General features: G+C 42.7%; 9 non-coding genes across 9 annotated transcripts; all 9 read right to left on the bottom strand.

Annotated features, from left to right (window-relative positions):
• Positions 1 to 5,552: 5,552 nt before the first annotated feature.
• Positions 5,553 to 5,624, bottom strand: trnap-agg (transfer RNA proline (anticodon AGG)). The gene has a single exon. It is a non-coding gene; the product is annotated as a tRNA-Pro (tRNA).
• An 881-nt stretch (positions 5,625 to 6,505) lies between these two features.
• Positions 6,506 to 6,577, bottom strand: trnap-agg (transfer RNA proline (anticodon AGG)). The gene has a single exon. It is a non-coding gene; the product is annotated as a tRNA-Pro (tRNA).
• A 2,773-nt stretch (positions 6,578 to 9,350) lies between these two features.
• On the bottom strand, positions 9,351 to 9,422 carry trnap-agg (transfer RNA proline (anticodon AGG)). The gene has a single exon. It is a non-coding gene; the product is annotated as a tRNA-Pro (tRNA).
• An 874-nt stretch (positions 9,423 to 10,296) lies between these two features.
• On the bottom strand, positions 10,297 to 10,368 carry trnap-ugg (transfer RNA proline (anticodon UGG)). The gene has a single exon. It is a non-coding gene; the product is annotated as a tRNA-Pro (tRNA).
• Positions 10,369 to 12,190: 1,822 nt separating this feature from the next.
• Positions 12,191 to 12,262, bottom strand: trnap-ugg (transfer RNA proline (anticodon UGG)). Its single transcript has one exon. It is a non-coding gene; the product is annotated as a tRNA-Pro (tRNA).
• An 876-nt stretch (positions 12,263 to 13,138) lies between these two features.
• Positions 13,139 to 13,210, bottom strand: trnap-ugg (transfer RNA proline (anticodon UGG)). The gene has a single exon. It is a non-coding gene; the product is annotated as a tRNA-Pro (tRNA).
• Positions 13,211 to 14,086: 876 nt separating this feature from the next.
• trnap-ugg (transfer RNA proline (anticodon UGG)) lies at positions 14,087 to 14,158 on the bottom strand. The gene has a single exon. It is a non-coding gene; the product is annotated as a tRNA-Pro (tRNA).
• An 876-nt stretch (positions 14,159 to 15,034) lies between these two features.
• On the bottom strand, positions 15,035 to 15,106 carry trnap-ugg (transfer RNA proline (anticodon UGG)). Its single transcript has one exon. It is a non-coding gene; the product is annotated as a tRNA-Pro (tRNA).
• A 1,822-nt stretch (positions 15,107 to 16,928) lies between these two features.
• On the bottom strand, positions 16,929 to 17,000 carry trnap-ugg (transfer RNA proline (anticodon UGG)). The gene has a single exon. It is a non-coding gene; the product is annotated as a tRNA-Pro (tRNA).
• Positions 17,001 to 17,845: the final 845 nt, after the last annotated feature.

The following is a 17,845-nucleotide window of genomic DNA, read 5'->3' as shown; positions in this document are numbered from 1 at the left end:
AAAATAGAGCTGATTATTAGCTCACAAAACACAAAACAAAATCACCTGACAGGTTTTCTTTAAGTGCACTGTTACAAAATAATGGGCCCAATTTTAGACATGTCGATGTTTCCTAAAACTCCCTCTATTAAAAACAAAAACAACAACCCAAACCTAACTGACAGAATCAACCCATCACCACAACAACCTCAACAACCTTAAGCACACAAAAGTTTTGCCATCACATAATTTCACCTCCTCAATACACCGAAAGTCTCGTTAAAACCACACAATTTGCACACAAAAATCACCCCCTTTAACATACTTAAATTCAGCATAAAACCCCCTTACGACAACATATAATCACTAAACTATAAACTATTTCCTACCCAAATCTGTACTTCTCTTGTCTGCCATGCTTCCTCTTCTGAAAGTCACTTCCTCAGTCACACACACACACACACACACACACACACACACACACACACACACACACACACACACACACAGGAAGTTCCTCCGTCACCACTCACTCCAGCTAATTTGCATACTGAGTCATCTCTCAATGAGTTGCTGTAACAACAGAAACATATGTTTAAACATTACCACCTTATTAAATCATTTTATTTCTTTCTACAGTGATCACTGGTTTTGATCACTCAGTACGAGAGAGCACTCCTAAGTCACTCTTTTTAAAACTACTTTAATCACTTTTATTTTCATAACTCCCTTTGTCATATAGCTTCTTTGAGTTATTCCTCAACTACAAACTCAAATGTATTCTATTAACCAGTCACACCATTCTACCACTCATATAAGTAGCAAGCTGATCTTCATTACATATCTTTGTGTTCTAAGCCAGGTTTAATCAGTATCTATACAAATAATCATCATGAGCTTGTCTTGTCTTTATAAGGTTAATGCATTTTATGTTTGTGTATGTTGCTTTTGCAGTGTGTCAGACTCCTTCATAATTCTCCACTTAAGCCGTCAGTTTCTTTCCCAAATTTACTAACCCTCATTTTGATTTCCCCTTAAATAACAGCATTCCTTGTCCTCAGCCAGAAGTTAGGGCTCCACTTGCCACTTACCCCCTCCGCCTTAGCCCAGCGGCTTTACCCTTGAGGTCCCGTCTTCTTCACTTCATCTCACCAGTGAGTCTGAGCTCACAGGGACTGAGTGAGGCCGAGTAATCGTGACTGTGCCTGCCTTAGGTTGTCCCAGGGTTTCGAGGTGGGATCTTACCCGTCATGGGCTATCCAGCCTTCCATACTCGCCTGATACGGGGCCCAAGTGGGCAGGGGAGGGAACACACTGGCTCTGGAAATTAAAGGAGTGTAAGCTGCTTCCTTCATTGCATCTTATATTAAACTATCTCACTTCTGATTCCTTCCTAGAATAATTTCACATATGGCACTTTGTGTATGTGTGTTTTCTATTCATTAATGTAATTGTCAGTTATTTTCTCTCTTCATTTTACTTTTTTATCTGTTTGTTTGTAACGTTCTACTTTGGTTCTACTAAATCTTCATGTAAAAACAATACACCCTTATTTCACGCAGACACACTCTGCAGACTTCCTCTGTTCACACACTCGCCTATGAGTTATTATTATTAGTTATTTATTATTTTGTTCAAATCACACAGAATCATTCAAATCGAGTACTCACAGCATTCACATCACAACCTTCAACGTGCTCACTTTCAATCCTGCAAGACGCAGAGATGGACATCTCCTTCACCTAACATAAACTAAATTACCATATCAACATACAATTACTGAAATTCAGACTCAAATACACCGTCTGTTTTAATAAAGTCAAAGAGTAAACGGGTGTACCAAGTGTATGTACTTATGCGTTCTTGAACTGAAAGAAAAAGAAACTCAAACTCTTATAACATCACTCATGCCTCTCTCAAATTAAAAACACTTTCAAACTTTAAAACATCCTACTTTACATCACCAAAGAAATACCTCTCACACCTTTATTCATCATGTCAAAGCTTCTAGTCACCGCATTCACACTTAAACTGTGACCAGAGTTGAGGAATATAACTCAAAACACACTTTCCTAAGAGTATTTTAGACATACTTGTCATAATCAAAAAGAGCAAGTAAAAAACAAACAAAAAATGGAAACCTCCATTAATTCTCACCGCACACACAAGAAATTGAAAAATAAAACACACCAGCAACTATTGCTGGAAAGAAGTAATATGTTAGTCTTAAGTCTAAACAGTGCCCTCACTATATTTATATATCTACATCCAAATTCAGTCAATTACTATACATCCACTACGGCAACTCAAAACTTTATTTATAGTCCTCTAATAAACATAAATGGCATCTTAAACACACACTCAACAATGTTTGCAGCAGTATTTGTAAAACCAACTGTGGTTTAAACAGTTCACTACTTACTCATTTGCCTTTTCACACTCACACACACCGTCTAAAAATAGCAGCAGACAGTCAGTGCATTACTGACTCGACACACAGCCTCCTCTCACTTTATATTACAAAGACGTCTTATATTTACAACTACTGCCAGATCTGTCAGCTTTAGCGCCTACACAATTTCGACAAATTTAAGTTAACGGTCCCACCGAAAAAGTCCAACTTTTTTGTAATCAATTAACCAGTATCTGTCCAACAGTTTCTGGCCTCATCTCTAAAGTCCCTAACTCAATTTAAAAGCGTCAACCAACCCAAACTTTGCCCGAAGCTCTATTTTTTGGCGTTTCACAGCCAAGGCTTACCCCGAAGTGTTAAGTTAAAGTTACACGCCCGAAGTCCAACTTCTTCTGACCAAAAAAACGCAGGTACCGTTCCAAACGGTAAGGAGACTCTAACTCCTAGTTATTCTGGAGTGCCCCAAGCTCCACAGTGACCAACTGACTATCCCTCTTCGAGGACAATGCCTAAGCGTCCTTGGCATTGGCAAGCGTTACCTCTGAGCACTGCGCTTCCTAGCAGACTCTAACTGCCGTTCTAGAATAATTTATAATACTTTGAAACAACAATCAACACCCAAAACAAGTGTATGACTGAGGCAGATCTACCCTGATGGACAATGGGGACTCTAACCCACAAATTGACCAACAAAGGTCTGACCTAATGACCAACCGGGACTTTAACCCACAAAATGACCAAATTCCCTACCAAACTACTTGAGACTCTAACTCAATTTCTTTGGGACTTCAACCCAGTATTTAAACTTTTCCTCGCAGACTCAAACTGCTTTAGCAGACTCTAACTGCTTTCATTTCTTCTTAGCAGAACTCTAACTGCTTCAACTCATGAGATTTTTCATCAAAATCAAAACAGACATCCACCAGTAACTTCAGTGAGTAGACTTAAATTTTATCATATCCAATTTGGCACACTTTGGAAATAATTCAACAGGTAGTGCCTTACCTTTGGATAAGCCGGCTTATGCCCACTCACTTCGACCACTGGAATTCATGTCTGCCCGTCAGACCACCTAAGACCAAATTTCTCCATCTACACCTCCAATTCTCCCTCCTCAACCACTGGACGAGCCCCCAAATGTTAAGGTTCAAAATTGAGGAAGGAGAGTACAAACCACCATGGTCCAGAAGATCTTGGTCAAACAATGATTTTAATGACTACACACGTGTGGGAAGACAACTCTGTACGCAGACAGCAATTGATCTTCAACTTACTCAAAGCATACACAGATTTTTATACTGTCAGGGCTTAAATTTAATGACGCCCCTTTAACGTCACAGATACATTTTATACATAGATCAGATCAACACCACAATGACTTTTAACCCAATTTGAAAGAACATCATCTTCTATTTTCATAGCCGGCACTTCCTTTCTACCTTTCAGTTTCTCTTTCTTGCCGAGACGACAAGGACGGTTCCTCTTTTACCGAGACACTTTCGCAGTTCCAACCAGACATGACGAACCTCTTTCCTATAAATAATTCTAACTCATGTGTGTGTGTCACGACCTCACTCAGCCTCTATGTCACCTCTCGCACTTCTGACCTTTTACCAGACCAGAGGCTCATCCTTATGTGTTACAACCTAACTGAGACTATGTATATGTCCTCTACTAAATAAATGTTTTAACCAAGAACCTCTGCTAAAACCTTAATATAAAATGACCTGATATAAGTGTTTTGTAAGCATGTATTGCAATTCCTTCTATGTTCTAGTTTTCCCTCAGCATGTATCACCTGAACAGTCATGTCAGTGAAGCTTAAGACCTTTAAAGAACCTGAACATCAACTCAAATAAGCACAGATATGCAATGTGTACAAAATAGCCATAACTGCACCTGAAATACAAAGTTAACATCATCATAAACATCTTAAGGCCATCTTAAAGCTATCTGTTACATTGTTAAAGCAATGATCGTCTTAGCCTGCTGCTCAAAATAACTTCCTGCTTTCACTTCTGCAAACTCTCTGCAACTTCCTGTCAGCCTGCCACTTAGTCTTTCTGAAAGACACACACTGTTCAACCTCTGAATGCAATATCCATGCTGCAGATTATATTTATTATTTAACAATAGCAGTAAAATAATTTCCCTGCTCCACACTTACCAAAGAATTCCATGAAGGTAAGAGCTTGTGATCTTAAGGGGGTTCGTCCGGGATTTGAACCCGGGACCTCTCGCACCCTAAGCGAGAATCATACGCCTAGACCAACGAGCCACAGGAAGCCTGTGTTTAAGTCTGGAACTCTGAAAGGATAGACTTAAATCGGCCTTCAAATTCAAGCAGGAATGGTGTTAAGCTCTCTTCAGTATTCATTTTTGTACCTTCAGGCCTTTGCTACTGACAAGCTCCAACAGGGATGACTCCAGAGGGACTGCACACAGTGAATGAGAAAAAAGGGTTCCCAGTCATCCACGTCATGGTAGTCTGATGAGCTTTGAAAGAAAGCAGCTGGAATTCTCTAAGTGCCTTGAAGACCTTTCACCTCTCCTCTGAGAACCTTCGTTAGATCTAAAACTAAACGTTGGAGAGTCCCAGGTATTTAAAACCCAGAGCGGGTTGTCTTTACCAGGGTCGTTGACCAACTATGAAACACATCACATGAGCCAAGGGGTGGAAAAAAGGCGTGGGTAAATATCAGCAGAGGTTTCAGGTGAAACCATTATGAGACCTTCACATATGTAGTTTAACGTCTTTACACCGAAATTGAATGGCCTCAATTTCGATCAGAGTTTGTGATCTCTAATAGCCCTTTTCCACTAGCACCTACCTAGCTTGGCTTAACTTGACTCAGCTCGATCTTTAAAGTTTCCATTAGGTGATAGTACCTGGTTACAGGAATTTTTTAGTACCTGCCCAGTAAGGTTTCCAAGGCAATCTCAAAATGTGACATATACAGATTGCGTGGCAGGGACTGTGCAGTCAATGGCATCACTCAATGACTCATGAGAGTGACTCCTTCACAAACGTTGTTTTAGAAAGACAAATTGGTGTCACACAGCACATTGAACGGTTTGGCACACAACACATTTACAATGCCCCAGAAGGAATGTGTCTTACCAAAGAATTCCATGAAGCTAAGAGCTTGTGATTTTAAGGGGGCTCGTCCGGGATTTGAACCCGGGACCTCTCGCACCCTAAGCAAGAATCATACGCCTAGACCAACGAGCCACAGGAAGCATGTGTTTAAGTCTGGAACTCTGAAAGGATAGACTTAAATCGGCCTTCAAATTCAAGCAGGAATGGTGTTAAGCTCTCTTCAGTATTCATTTTTGTACCTTCAGGCCTTTGCTACTGACAAGCTCCAACAGGGATGACTCCAGAGGGACTGCACACAGTGAATGAGAAAAAAGGGTTCCCAGTCATCCACGTCATGGTAGTCTGATGAGCTTTGAAAGAAAGCAGCTGGAATTCTCTAAGTGCCTTGAAGACCTTTCACCTCTCCTCTGAGAACCTTCGTTAGATCTAAAACTAAACGTTGGAGAGTCCCAGGTATTTAAAACCCAGAGCGGGTTGTCTTTGCCAGGGTCATTGACCAACTATGAAACACATCACATGAGCCAAGGGGTGGAAAAAAGGCGTGGGTAATTATCAGCAGAGGTGAAACCATTATGAGACCTTCACATATGTAGTTTAACGTCTTTACACCGAAATTGAATGGCCTCAATTTCGATCAGAGTTTGTGATCTCTAACGCTTTTCCACTTGCACCTACCTAGCTTGGCTTAACTTGACTCAGCTCGATCTTTAAAGTTTCCATTAGGTGATAGTACCTGGTTACAGGTATTTTTTTAGTACCTGCCCAGTAAGGTTTCCAAGGCAATCTCAAAATGTGACATAAACAGATTGCGTGGCAGGGACTGTGCAGTCAATGGCATCACTCAATGAATCATGAGAGTGACTCCTTCACAAAATCATCAACGTTATTTTAGAAATACAAGTTGATGTCACAGATGACATAGAAAGGTTTGGCACACAACACATTTACAATGCCCCAGAAGGAATGTGTCTTACCAAAGAATTCCATGAAGGTAAGAGCTTGTGATCTTAAGGGGGCTCGTCCGGGATTTGAACCCGGGACCTCTCGCACCCTAAGCGAGAATCATACGCCTAGACCAACGAGCCACAGGAAGCATGTGTTTAAGTCTGGAACTCTGAAAGGATAGACTTAAATCGGCCTTCAAATTCAAGCAGGAATGGTGTTAAGCTCTCTTCAGTATTCATTTTTGTACCTTCAGGCCTTTGCTACTGACAAGCTCCAACAGGGATGACTCCAGAGGGACTGCACACAGTGAATGAGAAAAAAGGGTTCCCAGTCATCCACGTCATGGTAGTCTGATGAGCTTTGAAAGAAAGCAGCTGGAATTCTCTAAGTGCCTTGAAGACCTTTCACCTCTCCTCTGAGAACCTTCGTTAGATCTAAAACTAAACGTTGGAGAGTCCCAGGTATTTAAAACCCAGAGCGGGTTGTCTTTAACAGGGTCGTTGACCAACTATGAAACACATCACATGAGCCAAGGGGTGGAAAAAAGGCGTGGGTAATTATCAGCAGAGGTGAAACCATTATGAGACCTTCACATATGTAGTTTAACGTCTTTACACCGAAATTGAATGGCCTCAATTTCGATCAGAGTTTGTGATCTCTAATAGCCCTTTTCCACTAGCACCTACCTAGCTTGGCTTAACTTGACTCAGCTCGATCTTTAAAGTTTCCATTAGGTGATAGTACCTGGTTACAGGTATTTTTTAGTACCTGCCCAGTAAGGTTTCCAAGGCAATCTCAAAATGAGACATATACAGATTGCGTGGCAGGGACTGTGCAGTCAATGGCATCACTCAATGACTCATGAGAGTGACTCCTTCACAAACGTTGTTTTAGAAAGACAAATTGGTGTCCCAGATCACATTGAACAGTTTGGCACACAACACATTTACAATGCCCCAGAAGGAATGTGTCTTACCAAAGAATTCCATGAAGCTAAGAGCTTGTGATTTTAAGGGGGCTCGTCCAGGATTTGAACCCGTGACCTCTCGCACCCAAAGCGAGAATCATACGCCTAGACCAACGAGCCACAGGAAGCCTGTGTTTAAGTCTGGAACTCTGAAAGGATAGACTTAAATCGGCCTTCAAATTCAAGCAGGAATGGTGTTAAGCTCTCTTCAGTATTCATTTTTGTACCTTCAGGCCTTTGCTACTGACAAGCTCCAACAGGGATGACTCCAGAGGGACTGCACACAGTGAATGAGAAAAAAGGGTTCCCAGTCATCCACGTCATGGTAGTCTGATGAGCTTTGAAAGAAAGCAGCTGGAATTCTCTAAGTGCCTTGAAGACCTTTCACCTCTCCTCTGAGAACCTTCGTTAGATCTAAAACTAAACGTTGGAGAGTCCCAGGTATTTAAAACCCAGAGCGGGTTGTCTTTACCAGGGTCGTTGACCAACTATGAAACACATCACATGAGCCAAGGGGTGGAAAAAAGGCGTGGGTAATTATCAGCAGAGGTGAAACCATTATGAGACCTTCACATATGTAGTTTAACGTCTTTACACCGAAATTGAATGGCCTCAATTTCGATCAGACTTTGTGATCTCTAACGCTTTTCCACTTGCACCTACCTAGCTTGGCTTAACTTGACTCAGCTCGATCTTTAAAGTTTCCATTAGGTGATAGTACCTGGTTACAGGTATTTTTTAGTACCTGCCCAGTAAGGTTTCCAAGGCAATCTCAAAATGTGACATATACAGATTGCGTGGCAGGGACTGTGCAGTCAATGGCATCACTCAATGAGTCATGAGAGTGACTCCTTCACAAAATCATCAACGTTATTTTAGAAATACAAGTTGATGTCACAGATGACATAGAAAGGTTTGGCACACAACACATTTACAATGCCCCAGAAGGAATGTGTCTTACCAAAGAATTCCATGAAGGTAAGAGATTGTGATTTTAAGGGGGCTCGTCCGGGATTTGAACCCGGGACCTCTCGCACCCTAAGCAAGAATCACACGCCTAGACCAACGAGCCACAGGAAGTATGTGTTTAAGTCTGGAACTCTGAAAGGATAGACTTAAATCGGCCTTCAAATTCAAGCAGGAATGGTGTTAAGCTCTCTTCAGTATTCATTTTTGTACCTTCAGGCCTTTGCTACTGACAAGCTCCAACAGGGATGACTCCAGAGGGACTGCACACAGTGAATGAGAAAAAAGGGTTCCCAGTCATCCACGTCATGGTAGTCTGATGAGCTTTGAAAGAAAGCAGCTGGAATTCTCTAAGTGCCTTGAAGACCTTTCACCTCTCCTCTGAGAACCTTCGTTAGATCTAAAACTAAATGTTGGAGAGTCCCAGGTATTTAAACCCTAGATGGGGTTGTCTTTACCAGGGTCGTTGACCAACTATGAAACACATCACATGAGCCAAGGTGTGAAAAAAGGCGTGGGTAATTATCAGCAGAGGTGAAACCATTATGAGACCTTCACATATGTAGTTTAACGTCTTTACACCGAAATTGAATGGCCTCAATTTCGATCAGACTTTGTGATCTCTAATAGCCCTTTTCCACTAGCACCTACCTAGCTTGGCTTAACTTGACTCAGCTTGATCTTTAAAGTTTCCATTAGGTGATAGTACCTGGTTACAGGTATTTTTTAGTACCTGCCCAGTAAGGTTTCCAAGGCAATCTCAAAATGTGACATATACAGATTGCGTGGCAGGGACTGTGCAGTCAATGGCATCACTCAATGACTCATGAGAGTGACTCCTTCACAAACGTTGTTTTAGAAAGACAAATTGGTGTCCCAGATCACATTGAACGGTTTGGCACACAACACATTTACAATGCCCCAGAAGGAATGTGTCTTTCCAAAGAATTCCATGAAGCTAAGAGCTTGTGATTTTAAGGGGGCTCGTCCGGGATTTGAACCCGGGACCTCTCGCACCCTAAGCGAGAATCATACGCCTAGACCAACGAGCCAGAGGAAGCCTGTGTTTAAGTCTGGAACTCTGAAAGGATAGACTTAAATCGGTCTTCAAATTCAAGCAGGAATGGTGTTAAGCTCTCTTCAGTATTCATTTTTGTACCTTCAGGCCTTTGCTACTGACAAGCTCCAACAGGGATGACTCCAGAGGGACTGCACACAGTGAATGAGAAAAAAGGGTTCCCAGTCATCCACGTCATGGTAGTCTGATGAGCTTTGAAAGAAAGCAGCTGGAATTCTCTAAGTGCCTTGAAGACCTTTCACCTCTCCTCTGAGAACCTTCGTTAGATCTAAAACTAAATGTTGGAGAGTCCCAGGTATTTAAACCCTAGATGGGGTTGTCTTTACCAGGGTCGTTGACCAACTATGAAACACATCACATGAGCCAAGGTGTGAAAAAAGGCGTGGGTAATTATCAGCAGAGGTGAAACCATTATGAGACCTTCACATATGTAGTTTAACGTCTTTACACCGAAATTGAATGGCCTCAATTTCGATCAGAGTTTGTGATCTCTAATAGCCCTTTTCCACTAGCACCTACCTAGCTTGGCTTAACTTGACTCAGCTCGATCTTTAAAGTTTCCATTAGGTGATAGTACCTGGTTACAGGTATTTTTTAGTACCTGTCCAGTAAGGTTTCCAAGGCAATCTCAAAATGTGACATATACAGATTGCGTGGCAGGGACTGTGCAGTCAATGGCATCACTCAATGACTCATGAGAGTGACTCCTTCACAAACGTTGTTTTAGAAAGACAAATTGGTGTCCCAGATCACATTGAACGGTTTGGCACACAACACATTTACAATGCCCCAGAAGGAATGTGTCTTTCCAAAGAATTCCATGAAGCTAAGAGCTTGTGATTTTAAGGGGGCTCGTCCGGGATTTGAACCCGGGACCTCTCGCACCCAAAGCGAGAATCATACGCCTAGACCAACGAGCCACAGGAAGCCTGTGTTTAAGTCTGGAACTCTGAAAGGATAGACTTAAATCGGTCTTCAAATTCAAGCAGGAATGGTGTTAAGCTCTCTTCAGTATTCATTTTTGTACCTTCAGGCCTTTGCTACTGACAAGCTCCAACAGGGATGACTCCAGAGGGACTGCACACAGTGAATGAGAAAAAAGGGTTCCCAGTCATCCACGTCATGGTAGTCTGATGAGCTTTGAAAGAAAGCAGCTGGAATTCTCTAAGTGCCTTGAAGACCTTTCACCTCTCCTCTGAGAACCTTCGTTAGATCTAAAACTAAACGTTGGAGAGTCCCAGGTATTTAAAACCCAGAGCGGGTTGTCTTTACCAGGGTCGTTGACCAACTATGAAACACATCACATGAGCCAAGGGGTGGAAAAAAGGCGTGGGTAATTATCAGCAGAGGTGAAACCATTATGAGACCTTCACATATGTAGTTTAACGTCTTTACACCGAAATTGAATGGCCTCAATTTCGATCAGAGTTTGTGATCTCTAATAGCCCTTTTCCACTAGCACCTACCTAGCTTGGCTTAACTTGACTCAGCTCGATCTTTAAAGTTTCCATTAGGTGATAGTACCTGGTTACAGGTATTTTTTAGTACCTGCCCAGTAAGGTTTCCAAGGCAATCTCAAAATGTGACATATACAGATTGCGTGGCAGGGACTGTGCAGTCAATGGCATCACTCAATGACTCATGAGAGTGACTCCTTCACAAACGTTGTTTTAGAAAGACAAATTGGTGTCCCAGATCACATTGAACGGTTTGGCACACAACACATTTACAATGCCCCAGAAGGAATGTGTCTTACCAAAGAATTCCATGAAGCTAAGAGCTTGTGATTTTAAGGGGGCTCGTCCAGGATTTGAACCCGGGACCTCTCGCACCCAAAGCGAGAATCATACGCCTAGACCAACGAGCCACAGGAAGCCTGTGTTTAAGTCTGGAACTCTGAAAGGATAGACTTAAATCGGCCTTCAAATTCAAGCAGGAATGGTGTTAAGCTCTCTTCAGTATTCATTTTTGTACCTTCAGGCCTTTGCTACTGACAAGCTCCAACAGGGATGACTCCAGAGGGACTGCACACAGTGAATGAGAAAAAAGGGTTCCCAGTCATCCACGTCATGGTAGTCTGATGAGCTTTGAAAGAAAGCAGCTGGAATTCTCTAAGTGCCTTGAAGACCTTTCACCTCTCCTCTGAGAACCTTCGTTAGATCTAAAACTAAACATTGGAGAGTCCCAGGTATTTAAACCCTAGATGGGGTTGTCTTTACCAGGGTCGTTGACCAACTATGAAACACATCACATGAGCCAAGGTGTGAAAAAAGGCGTGGGTAATTATCAGCAGAGGTGAAACCATTATGAGACCTTCACATATGTAGTTTAACGTCTTTACACCGAAATTGAATGGCCTCAATTTCGATCAGAGTTTGTGATCTCTAATAGCCCTTTTCCACTAGCACCTACCTAGCTTGGCTTAACTTGACTCAGCTCGATCTTTAAAGTTTCCATTAGGTGATAGTACCTGGTTACAGGTATTTTTTTAGTACCTGCCCAGTAAGGTTTCCAAGGCAATCTCAAAATGTGACATATACAGATTGCGTGGCAGGGACTGTGCAGTCAATGGCATCACTCAATGACTCATGAGAGTGACTCCTTCACAAACGTTGTTTTAGAAAGACAAATTGGTGTCCCAGATCACATTGAACGGTTTGGCACACAACACATTTACAATGCCCCAGAAGGAACGTGTCTTTCCAAAGAATTCCATGAAGCTAAGAGCTTGTGATTTTAAGGGGGCTCGTCCGGGATTTGAACCCGGGACCTCTCGCACCCAAAGCAAGAATCATACGCCTAGACCAACGAGCCACAGGAAGCCTGTGTTTAAGTCTGGAACTCTGAAAGGATAGACTTAAATCGGTCTTCAAATTCAAGCAGGAATGGTGTTAAGCTCTCTTCAGTATTCATTTTTGTACCTTCAGGCCTTTGCTACTGACAAGCTCCAACAGGGATGACTCCAGAGGGACTGCACACAGTGAATGAGAAAAAAGGGTTCCCAGTCATCCACGTCATGGTAGTCTGATGAGCTTTGAAAGAAAGCAGCTGGAATTCTCTAAGTGCCTTGAAGACCTTTCACCTCTCCTCTGAGAACCTTCGTTAGATCTAAAACTAAACGTTGGAGAGTCCCAGGTATTTAAAACCCAGAGCGGGTTGTCTTTACCAGGGTCGTTGACCAACTATGAAACACATCACATGAGCCAAGGGGTGGAAAAAAGGCGTGGGTAATTATCAGCAGAGGTGAAACCATTATGAGACCTTCACATATGTAGTTTAACGTCTTTACACCGAAATTGAATGGCCTCAATTTCGATCAGAGTTTGTGATCTCTAATAGCCCTTTTCCACTAGCACCTACCTAGCTTGGCTTAACTTGACTCAGCTCGATCTTTAAAGTTTCCATTAGGTGATAGTACCTGGTTACAGGTATTTTTTTAGTACCTGCCCAGTAAGGTTTCCAAGGCAATCTCAAAATGTGACATATACAGATTGCGTGGCAGGGACTGTGCAGTCAATGGCATCACTCAATGACTCATGAGAGTGACTCCTTCACAAACGTTGTTTTAGAAAGACAAATTGGTGTCCCAGATCACATTGAACGGTTTGGCACACAACACATTTACAATGCCCCAGAAGGAATGTGTCTTTCCAAAGAATTCCATGAAGCTAAGAGCTTGTGATTTTAAGGGGGCTCGTCCGGGATTTGAACCCGGGACCTCTCGCACCCAAAGCGAGAATCATACGCCTAGACCAACGAGCCACAGGAAGCCTGTGTTTAAGTCTGGAACTCTGAAAGGATAGACTTAAATCGGCCTTCAAATTCAAGCAGGAATGGTGTTAAGCTCTCTTCAGTATTCATTTTTGTACCTTCAGGCCTTTGCTACTGACAAGCTCCAACAGGGATGACTCCAGAGGGACTGCACACAGTGAATGAGAAAAAAGGGTTCCCAGTCATCCACGTCATGGTAGTCTGATGAGCTTTGAAAGAAAGCAGCTGGAATTCTCTAAGTGCCTTGAAGACCTTTCACCTCTCCTCTGAGAACCTTCGTTAGATCTAAAACTAAACGTTGGAGAGTCCCAGGTATTTAAAACCCAGAGCGGGTTGTCTTTACCAGGGTCGTTGACCAACTATGAAACACATCACATGAGCCAAGGGGTGGAAAAAAGGCGTGGGTAATTATCAGCAGAGGTGAAACCATTATGAGACCTTCACATATGTAGTTTAACGTCTTTACACCGAAATTGAATGGCCTCAATTTCGATCAGAGTTTGTGATCTCTAATAGCCCTTTTCCACTAGCACCTACCTAGCTTGGCTTAACTTGACTCAGCTCGATCTTTAAAGTTTCCATTAGGTGATAGTACCTGGTTACAGGTATTTTTTTAGTACCTGCCCAGTAAGGTTTCCAAGGCAATCTCAAAATGTGACATATACAGATTGCATGGCAGGGACTGTGCAGTCAATGGCATCACTCAATGACTCATGAGAGTGACTCCTTCACAAACATTGTTTTAGAAAGACAAATTGGTGTCCCAGATCACATTGAACGGTTTGGCACACAACACATTTACAATGCCCCAGAAGGAATGTGTCTTTCCAAAGAATTCCATGAAGCTAAGAGCTTGTGATTTTAAGGGGGCTCGTCCGGGATTTGAACCCGGGACCTCTCGCACCCAAAGCGAGAATCATACGCCTAGACCAACGAGCCACAGGAAGCCTGTGTTTAAGTCTGGAACTCTGAAAGGATAGACTTAAATCGGTCTTCAAATTCAAGCAGGAATGGTGTTAAGCTCTCTTCAGTATTCATTTTTGTACCTTCAGGCCTTTGCTACTGACAAGCTCCAACAGGGATGACTCCAGAGGGACTGCACACAGTGAATGAGAAAAAAGGGTTCCCAGTCATCCACGTCATGGTAGTCTGATGAGCTTTGAAAGAAAGCAGCTGGAATTCTCTAAGTGCCTTGAAGACCTTTCACCTCTCCTCTGAGAACCTTCGTTAGATCTAAAACTAAACGTTGGAGAGTCCCAGGTATTTAAAACCCAGAGCGGGTTGTCTTTACCAGGGTCGTTGACCAACTATGAAACACATCACATGAGCCAAGGGGTGGAAAAAAGGCGTGGGTAATTATCAGCAGAGGTGAAACCATTATGAGACCTTCACATATGTAGTTTAACGTCTTTACACCGAAATTGAATGGCCTCAATTTCGATCAGAGTTTGTGATCTCTAATAGCCCTTTTCCACTAGCACCTACCTAGCTTGGCTTAACTTGACTCAGCTCGATCTTTAAAGTTTCCATTAGGTGATAGTACCTGGTTACAGGTATTTTTTTAGTACCTGCCCAGTAAGGTTTCCAAGGCAATCTCAAAATGTGACATATACAGATTGCGTGGCAGGGACTGTGCAGTCAATGGCATCACTCAATGACTCATGAGAGTGACTCCTTCACAAACGTTGTTTTAGAAAGACAAATTGGTGTCCCAGATCACATTGAACGGTTTGGCACACAACACATTTACAATGCCCCAGAAGGAATGTGTCTTTCCAAAGAATTCCATGAAGCTAAGAGCTTGTGATTTTAAGGGGGCTCGTCCGGGATTTGAACCCGGGACCTCTCGCACCCAAAGCGAGAATCATACGCCTAGACCAACGAGCCACAGGAAGCCTGTGTTTAAGTCTGGAACTCTGAAAGGATAGACTTAAATCGGCCTTCAAATTCAAGCAGGAATGGTGTTAAGCTCTCTTCAGTATTCATTTTTGTACCTTCAGGCCTTTGCTACTGACAAGCTCCAACAGGGATGACTCCAGAGGGACTGCACACAGTGAATGAGAAAAAAGGGTTCCCAGTCATCCACGTCATGGTAGTCTGATGAGCTTTGAAAGAAAGCAGCTGGAATTCTCTAAGTGCCTTGAAGACCTTTCACCTCTCCTCTGAGAACCTTCGTTAGATCTAAAACTAAACGTTGGAGAGTCCCAGGTATTTAAAACCCAGAGCGGGTTGTCTTTACCAGGGTCGTTGACCAACTATGAAACACATCACATGAGCCAAGGGGTGGAAAAAAGGCGTGGGTAATTATCAGCAGAGGTGAAACCATTATGAGACCTTCACATATGTAGTTTAACGTCTTTACACCGAAATTGAATGGCCTCAATTTCGATCAGAGTTTGTGATCTCTAATAGCCCTTTTCCACTAGCACCTACCTAGCTTGGCTTAACTTGACTCAGCTCGATCTTTAAAGTTTCCATTAGGTGATAGTACCTGGTTACAGGTATTTTTTAGTACCTGCCCAGTAAGGTTTCCAAGGCAATCTCAAAATGTGACATATACCGATTGCGTGGCAGGGACTGTGCAGTCAATGGCATCACTCAATGACTCATGAGAGTGACTCCTTCACAAACGTTGTTTTAGAAAGACAAATTGGTGTCCCAGATCACATTGAACGGTTTGGCACACAACACATTTACAATGCCCCAGAAGGAATGTGTCTTACCAAAGAATTCCATGAAGCTAAGAGCTTGTGATTTTAAGGGGGCTCGTCCAGGATTTGAACCCGGGACCTCTCGCACCCAAAGCGAGAATCATACGCCTAGACCAACGAGCCACAGGAAGCCGGTGTTTAAGTCTGGAACTCTGAAAGGATAGACTTAAATCGGCCTTCAAATTCAAGCAGGAATGGTGTTAAGCTCTCTTCAGTATTCATTTTTGTACCTTCAGGCCTTTGCTACTGACAAGCTCCAACAGGGATGACTCCAGAGGGACTGCACACAGTGAATGAGAAAAAAGGGTTCCCAGTCATCCACGTCATGGTAGTCTGATGAGCTTTGAAAGAAAGCAGCTGGAATTCTCTAAGTGCCTTGAAGACCTTTCACCTCTCCTCTGAGAACCTTCGTTAGATCTAAAACTAAACATTGGAGAGTCCCAGGTATTTAAACCCTAGATGGGGTTGTCTTTACCAGGGTCGTTGACCAACTATGAAACACATCACATGAGCCAAGGTGTGAAAAAAGGCGTGGGTAATTATCAGCAGAGGTGAAACCATTATGAGACCTTCACATATGTAGTTTAACGTCTTTACACCGAAATTGAATGGCCTCAATTTCGATCAGAGTTTGTGATCTCTAATAGCCCTTTTCCACTAGCACCTACCTAGCTTGGCTTAACTTGACTCAGCTCGATCTTTAAAGTTTCCATTAGGTGATAGTACCTGGTTACAGGTATTTTTTTAGTACCTGCCCAGTAAGGTTTCCAAGGCAATCTCAAAATGTGACATATACAGATTGCGTGGCAGGGACTGTGCAGTCAATGGCATCACTCAATGACTCATGAGAGTGACTCCTTCACAAACGTTGTTTTAGAAAGACAAATTGGTGTCCCAGATCACATTGAACGGTTTGGCACACAACACATTTACAATGCCCCAGAAGGAACGTGTCTTTCCAAAGAATTCCATGAAGCTAAGAGCTTGTGATTTTAAGGGGGCTCGTCCGGGATTTGAACCCGGGACCTCTCGCACCCAAAGCAAGAATCATACGCCTAGACCAACGAGCCACAGGAAGCCTGTGTTTAAGTCTGGAACTCTGAAAGGATAGACTTAAATCGGTCTTCAAATTCAAGCAGGAATGGTGTTAAGCTCTCTTCAGTATTCATTTTTGTACCTTCAGGCCTTTGCTACTGACAAGCTCCAACAGGGATGACTCCAGAGGGACTGCACACAGTGAATGAGAAAAAAGGGTTCCCAGTCATCCACGTCATGGTAGTCTGATGAGCTTTGAAAGAAAGCAGCTGGAATTCTCTAAGTGCCTTGAAGACCTTTCACCTCTCCTCTGAGAACCTTCGTTAGATCTAAAACTAAACGTTGGAGAGTCCCAGGTATTTAAAACCCAGAGCGGGTTGTCTTTACCAGGGTCGTTGACCAACTATGAAACACATCACATGAGCCAAGGGGTGGAAAAAAGGCGTGGGTAATTATCAGCAGAGGTGAAACCATTATGAGACCTTCACATATGTAGTTTAACGTCTTTACACCGAAATTGAATGGCCTCAATTTCGATCAGAGTTTGTGATCTCTAATAGCCCTTTTCCACTAGCACCTACCTAGCTTGGCTTAACTTGACTCAGCTCGATCTTTAAAGTTTCCATTAGGTGATAGTACCTGGTTACAGGTATTTTTTTAGTACCTGCCCAGTAAGGTTTCCAAGGCAATCTCAAAATGTGACATATACAGATTGCGTGGCAGGGACTGTGCAGTCAATGGCATCACTCAATGACTCATGAGAGTGACTCCTTCACAAACGTTGTTTTAGAAAGACAAATTGGTGTCCCAGATCACATTGAACGGTTTGGCACACAACACATTTACAATGCCCCAGAAGGAATGTGTCTTTCCAAAGAAT

This window comes from Mchenga conophoros, linkage group LG18, assembly GCF_057382185.1.
Source record: "Mchenga conophoros isolate Kocher_MC1m ecotype Shallow Benthic linkage group LG18, M_conophoros_male_GT1.1, whole genome shotgun sequence".
In the NCBI taxonomy this organism is placed as follows: domain Eukaryota; kingdom Metazoa; phylum Chordata; class Actinopteri; order Cichliformes; family Cichlidae; genus Mchenga; species Mchenga conophoros.
This window is presented reverse-complemented; position numbering and strand designations above follow the sequence as displayed.